Raw genomic sequence first — 8155 nt, 5'->3', positions numbered from 1 at the left:
ATTCCAAAAAAAACCGAGCGAAGAACACCATATTCAAACGAACCCTAGGGAAAANAAAAAAAAAAACAAAAGGGTAAAATGATAACGACACACAAGCAGAACGAAGCACCAAAAAAAACCGAAAGTTAGCCGGTGGTAGAGAAGAAGACGAACGACGGGCAAGGCGGAGGGGGAAAGGCACAACACATAAGCAGAACGATGCACCAAAAAAAAACAAAAGGTAACCGGGGTTAGGGAAGCAGACACACAACGGAGAAGGTGGAGGAGAGAAGAAACTTGGGAAGAAAGGGCGAAAGCAGGGAGGAGCAAAAGAAGACAAAGGGAAAGGGAAAACCGATACAACAACTGCGAGACAAACAACTTGCTCTTGACAGCGAATGACTTTGGTTCGTTGGAAGGCCCAGTATATGACACGTGTTTTTTGGGTGACCGGGAACCGTACAAAAACAGGCCCGTTTTACATTTTTCATGCTTTCATATATGTAGATATATATATAAATAAGATGTAAATTTATTAAAATAGGTTTTATGATATTTTTATTGAAGAAAAATAATTGACTCCGTGCAGACAGACAGACGCTAGTATATAAGACAGACCAGTGGTAAAGGAATCGTAAAGAGATACACCAATGGTACGTGATATCACACACACAAACACATTCCGTATCATTCATTCGATTACTGATTCTACGTGTTTCTTACATTTTTTGGGCAGAGCTTAAGCTGGAGCCCGAATTATGGCTGTAACTGGAGTACGAAACCACCAACAAAAGCACCAAGAGCTTGTGTTTCCCAGGTAGCTGGGCTGAGTGATCATAAAAGTTCTCTTCTTTTTTAATCTTAAAATAATTTAATACATCAGGTGTTGGTAATAAGTTTTCTTGGATGTCAATGATTCTCTACCAGAGTGGGAATGGAGTGAGGAAGAATCTTAAATGCAACGTCTCGAACGAAAATTGAGGAGTCGGAATAACAAACTATACGCATAGCAGGGGCGACGACTCGACACTCCCTCCTTTTGTCCGTGCATTGAAAGCTTTGGCAGAAGAAAATGATGCCAGCTTCGAATTCCCGGGACATAACAGAGGGCGAGCGGCGCCATCATCATTGACCCAGCTAATCGGTAAGTTGCCGTTTGTACATGACTTACAAGAGCTGGACAATCTTTATGTTCCAGAAGGGCCACTTTTAGAGCACAAGAAAAGGCTGTTGAGCTTTTTGGAGCATCGGAGACGTGGTTTCTTGTTGGGGGCACCACGTGTGGAGTTCAGGCTGCGATTATGGCTACTTGTATGCCGGGAGACACCCTCATTCTTCCTCGTAATGCCCATTTCTCTGCGGTATCTGGCATGGTATTATCCGGTGCAGTGCCTAAGTACATTATCCCTGAGTATGATCCTGAATGGGATATTCCTGGTGGCATCATTCCTTTACAGGCAACTCCACGTTCACATGCATTGATATATTTTTGGAGAAAATTATAATTTGTGTCCTATAATTTGTCATTTTTTATGTTTAGTCCTAACAATTTTCATGCTGCAGTTTTAATGCATAAAATACATTTCGTCGATTCTAGTGTTGGCGCTTAACGGTGGATTTGACGATAGGTAGAGAATGCAATCAAAGAACTGGAGATGGAGAACCGGAAACCAGCGGCTGTTTTAGTTGTTTCACCAAGTTATCATGGTATTTGCAGCGACATTGGCGCCATTACAAATCTTTGTCACTCTCGTAACATCCCTATAATAGTCGATGAGGCTCATGGAGCTCATTTCGCCTTGTATCATCAGCTTCCTAGCCCCGCTCTTTCTCAAGGAGCCGACCTAGTGGTGCAATCGACTCATAAGGTTCTATGCTCTCTTACCCAGTCATCAATGCTTCATGCCTGGGGTAATCTTATAGACAGGAATAGAGTTCGCAAGTGCCTTCAAATACTTCAAAGCAGTAGCCCAAGCGCTTTGTTGTTAGCCTCACTTGACGCTGCCAGAGCTCACCTAAGCGACAACCGTGGAACGGCTTTCAACGAAGCAATTGACTTAGCTTTTGAAGCAAAAAGAATGATAAATGAAATTCCAGGAATCTCAATCCTGGACCTAACAAACTTCCCAAAGTTTCCTGCCATTGACCCTTTACGTGTCACGATTGGTGTGTGGAATCTTGGTCTTTCTGGTTGTGAAGCTAACAAAATCTTGTGCACGGATTTCAAACTATTTCACGAACTCGTCGGGACATCATCTCTTACGTTAATATTTAACCTTGGAACCACAAGAGAGCATATCTTGAGGCTTGTTTCGGGATTGAGGTATCTTTCATCAACTTTCTTACACTCGGATAACATTGAAAGGGTCGCGACTGAGGTAATAATCCCCGCACCTTTCGACGAGATTAACATGATCTTGAGTCCTAGAGAAGCTTTTTTTGCGCGTAAAAAAAAGTGAGGATCGAAGACAGTGTTGGTGAAATGTGCGGGGAGCAAATAATTGCCCTTACCCACCAGGGATTCCGGTTCTGATCCCCGGCGAAGTTGTAACTGAAACGGCATTGAAATATTTGTTGCATGTTAAAAGCAAGGGTGCGACTATCAATGGAGCTGGAGATGCTTTTACTTTCTTAGTCATTTTTATTTTATTAGACATTTATACTTGATAACATATAAACTACATATTATTATTAGGGGTGAGTAAAATTTCGGTTAAACCGAATTAACCGATATAATAAATAATATTATTTAATAATTTTTTTTATTTATCAATTTTAATATATTTTTTTATTTGTAATTTTAAAATCAGCTCTAATTCTAAAGAAAAATTTGTGATGTATGTGAATTTATGTTTTTATGCATTTGTGTAGATTGTATTGTTCAAAAAAATTACATACATAATTAAAGTTAAATCACAAATTTTTTTTTAAACTAATCGGTTAATTCAGTCACCAATTGAATCAATCGATTTTCATTCGGTTCGATTTTCATCGATTATTGCTAAATATTTCGTTTCGATCCGGTTATGACTAATTCAGTTTGGTCAGTAACAGAACCGACCGAATGCTCATCCCTAATTATTATAACTTAATCACATAAAAGTACTGATATATTGATTTAAAAAAATATTGATTAAATATTGTCATTTATTTGCAATTTATAATAATAATATTTTTGACAATAAATCATCTTTTTACTGACTCCTATGACACTTATTTTAATATTTCATATTAACTCATAAGTATAATTAGCACAATCAAATTACTAATGTCATATTGGTATTACTCCCAAAAAAATAATACATTTACTTTTTCTAATTGTTTAAATATCTTAACGGGAACATTTGTGTACCCTTATCTTGAGAAAAATTCATTGCATTTATAAAATTTGAACGATAAATATAAATTTATATTATATATTTAATTTGAAAAGTGAATTCATTGTATGACAAACACTTCTTCCATTTCTATTTTTTTTTGTAATCGAAAAGAGTTAATATTTTTTCTCTTTTATCTTCTCCAACTCAGTATAAAAAGTTATAAAAAATATTTATATCTAGAAAAATATTTTTATTTATTGTTTTTTTTTGTCTATATATTTTGTTATATGTGAACATATATTCTACTTCATTGTGTTAATTGCCATATATCTTTACTATATAATTTGTGTACAATGAAGATGAATAAGTTCATTTTTTTAGTTTTTAATTTATTACCTGGACTTAGGTTGATATATTAATATGTGATATACATAGATATAAGAAATTTCAAATTCAATTGATTTACAATGATTTTTCATAACAAAGGCCAACTCAAAATAATAAAAATTAGGATTCATAATTATTTTAAATATGATAAAAAAAATAATATATGGAAACTTTTTTTGACATTTTAGTTGCAAAATACAGTGATAAATGCATTTAGGTGCATTATTACATTGTGTCAATTATAACTTTATTTAAATATCTTATTTCTCACTCAAAGATCAAAATTTGTTTATTTTTTATTTTGATTATCGACCAATCCAATATTTCATTTAAATGTTTTTGTTAATAATATTTACATGAGTTTTATTGTATATTTATCCAATTTGAATGGGATAAATTATAATTCAATATATAATAATATTTGAAAACTGTAGAATGCTTCTAAATTTAAAAATCGAGTAACATGTAAGGGATCAATTCAAAATTAAAAGTTGATGCAACCCGTTTCTTCTAGCTTTGCAATCAAATAATATAGGATCGAGTGTTTGTCGCTTTACGAAAAGCTATAACTGATGGTAACTATGCAAGTCAAATCTTTAAATCATACAACAGCTCAAACATCTACCCATCGCGGACAATTATTATACCAAACAATCTATCTCTTAATAATTGCACAAATTGCAATCAATAAAAAACAAAGTCACGATCTTGGTTCTGATATCAATTGTAGGCTCAAGAGTTTACTGTTTTATCAAAACTATAGATTATGGTAACATTGCAAATCAAATATTTTAAATAGTACAACAGCTCAAACATAACATTTCCATTACTCTACCCAACATGATCAATTATTGTACCCAACAAATAAGTTTATGCAAATAACATTTTACTATATCATATGAATTTATAAGACATTTGAGTAGATTATATACTTGATATTAGTATATATTTTACATAAGTAGTTTAATTGACACGCTCTTTAGTTTGGTGATTTAATAGATGTTAAATCCACAATCACTGAGTTTGAAAAGTATTATTGTAGAATAAAATACAATTATATTAAATTACTTGATTGTATATGTAATAAAATTTTGTATATTTCATGTATATGTTTGATTTATTTCATTTATAAGGTTGAAATTTTATATATTATGATATAAGATTTGTTATACATCTTAACATCGATAAATTCACTGAAAATTTATATATTAATTTCCGTTACCATATAATTCTTGTTTTGCTCCAGACTTTTGTGTATTCGTTTGTTTGAATTTATTATTCCTCATTTTACCAAGATCCATAATATGTCAAACATAAAAGTAAATATTAATTTAAAGAGATGATAATATTTATATATTGTAATATACATATTTATCTCTCATGATAATGATAAAATTAACTTAAAAATAATATGTTGACGAACATATTGTCAGGAATTCAAAAATACAACTCAAATGTCAACTTTGACACTCAATTTTGAGTGACTGCCAAAATGTCTCAACAACCCACAATTTTTGGACAAGATAGTAACATCACAATTTTGAAATCAAACTGATATTTTCTATTTTATATCAAAAATTCATGATTGAAAATCGATAATATTAGATATATAGATATTTAATATAAACTCGTGCGATCCCATTTAGGCTCACCTTTAAAGGAGTCGACAAATTTTCAACCCAACTCACTCAAACTGTTTGGCGGAGCAGACCAAACCGACAGACCCAACCCAAATTGACGGCTCAAATCACAACGATCTTTTACCGTGTTTTATTTAAATAATTTATATAAATATAAACCAAAAAAAATTAAATTTAAACACATAAAATTTTAGCAAACTGTCACATGAGGACATGAAAAAAATTAATAAGACACCAAAGAAAATTCACAATTCAGTAATGAGTTATTTCTAAAATTTAATTAATTTAATTTACATAATACAAAGATAAATAAAAAAATCTAAATTATTGGATTAAAAATAACATATTATAATGTGAATAGACATAAAAAAACGAAATACTAATTAACATAATGAAAAGATATCAATGGATAAAAATAACATATTATAATGTGGGTAGACATAAAAAATTAAATACTAATAATCACACATATTTAAAATATGAATAAGGAGAAAGAAAAGACACATTTAAAATAAGCAATTAATGTAAAGCAAGCAAGGAGGAATTAAAGACATATATAAAGTGAGCAATTAATGTAAAGCAAGCAATTAATAAGGAGATAAAGAGAACCTCTCGAATAATAAATTCTAACATCATTTAATATTTTAATATTCAAAAAAACTTTTAAAAAAATTTTGGGCTAATTTATTAGATGTATTTATTAATGATACAAAATTAGTCGAGAAAAAAATATTTGTGTTGTTGGGTTACATGAATGAAATGAAAAAACATTTATTAAGTTCTAATAGATGTATTTATAACCTAAATCAATCAATAGGGCATTTTGGAAAGTTCTAATAGATGTATTTATAACCTAAATCAAATAGCTAATTATAAACAACGTACATTAAATTAGATAAGTTCATATTCAAAACAGATCATAATTTTTTGTTCCATAAATCGAAAAAATTACAACAGAAGAATGATATATATAAAGTTTTGATATGATATCCACCCATCATACCAACCTCCGTCTCATCAATGAGGTTTCACTCATCTATTAGATATACAATTTGAATATGATTCATCACATCTATTAGATGCATTCATAGTTTTCCAAAGACTTTACCAGCAAGAATGGCAGCGTTCATGACATTTTTTATGACATCCACGACCTCGCTCGCTTTGCAAGTGTTGCCTTTGAAAGTGGGTGCACCCGTTCTTTTGAACTTCTCCACACAACTCAAGAATTCTCTGTTGCACTGTTGGCTTAAGTAATCATCTGCTTCAATATTCCATCACAGTTAATTGATAATTTCAACATTTTCATACACACACACACACACACACATATATATATATATATGTTTTTGACAATTATATGCCAAATACAACAGATTGAAGAGTTGTCTATAAAAAAAACTACTCTTTATCCTCACGTTGTTCTCATTTTTGACCCACGATTTTAACACGAATACAACATATGGAGCGTAAAAAAGGGTTTGGTTTTCTTGGTGTGTCACAAAAGATGTGCCTCGTCTTTTGTGTTCATCTATTGAATTCTGTCAAACCTTGTGATACCCTGTCCCACGTGAAATTTGGGTTAACTATTTTCATAAAGCAAAGGTTCACGTTAGCTTATTGTATAGTCGTGCTTGTGTGGACCTAGGCCTAGGACGTGACAAACCTAAAATAATTTGATTTCTCATTAAAAAGTTTCCCAACAACTATTTGACAAGAAACAACAAAAATTCAGACAAAATAATCTATTATAAAAATTAATATGAGGCTGTCTTACAGATCAATTTTGTGATACAGATATTATATTTGGGTCACTCATGAAAATATATTATTTTATGTCAAAAATATTACTTTTATTGTAAATATGACCGTGATGATCCGTCTTAGAAATAAAAATCTATGAATCCGTGTGACAAAAACTTCTTGATAATATATATGTAGCACACGTGTACCGTGTATACTACAATGATTTGTTAGTTTCTCTCCTCTTTTTTTTTTTTTGGTGTCTTTGATGTGTCATCAGTTCAATCTACAAAAGTAGTCTTATTTTCTGATTGATTTGATTAAATAATCAACAACAATTTAGATTGAAGCCACTTGTAAGACGCACATTATATTACTTGTGCTACTTAACTATTATATAGAATCGATATTTGAAGTCTCTATTCTCTACATATTTTAAATCATAATATATATTTGGTAAGTCACGTATCAATCAAGAAAATGGTTAAAATGATCCTATATATCAACATGTTCTCTATTTTCATCCTCAAAGTAGTGAAAATAAGATATTGCTCCCGTAAGTTTTTATTTTGTCTTATCTCGTCCGAGTGCAAGACATTTGACTACTCTCCGATATCATGTCAGTATTTTTTATTGTCACGTCAACACTCCGATGAAATATAACTAAAACTCAGAAAAAATATTTATAAGATCAATACAAAAATTTGATTATTTAAATGATAAGAACTCAAAATAGACAAACAATTACCTAAAAATGCAAATTTTTTTATAATTAAAATATAGGATTGAGGTATTTTGATGGACTTGAAGGTGTGAACTGGTTTTCGGCGTAGATCATAACAAAATCTGATCCGAAAGGGGTTCTAACTTAAATTTTTAAATAACAAATAGACAAGAGACTGGAGTTGAAAGGTCCCCATCGAAAGTTACACCCCACAATTTTACCCTACCAAGTAATTAAACAACTCACACGTCATACCATACATGTGTAAAATGAAATATTACTCATCTGCAAGAACGATGTATTTTCGTAAAAATTAATTGGTGTCAAAAGTCGAACCACTAATTGTCTCAACTTTTATATAT

At 31.2% G+C, this 8155-nt stretch overlaps 1 pseudogene; it reads left to right on the top strand.

The window, feature by feature from the left end:
* The first annotated feature begins 737 nt into the window (after window positions 1-737).
* LOC140965730 (uncharacterized) lies at window positions 738-2646 on the top strand (annotated as a pseudogene).
* The last annotated feature ends 5509 nt before the right edge of the window (window positions 2647-8155 follow it).

Source organism: Primulina huaijiensis, unplaced genomic scaffold (assembly GCF_012295235.1).
Source record: "Primulina huaijiensis isolate GDHJ02 unplaced genomic scaffold, ASM1229523v2 scaffold13961, whole genome shotgun sequence".
Taxonomy (NCBI): domain Eukaryota; kingdom Viridiplantae; phylum Streptophyta; class Magnoliopsida; order Lamiales; family Gesneriaceae; genus Primulina; species Primulina huaijiensis.
This window is presented reverse-complemented; position numbering and strand designations above follow the sequence as displayed.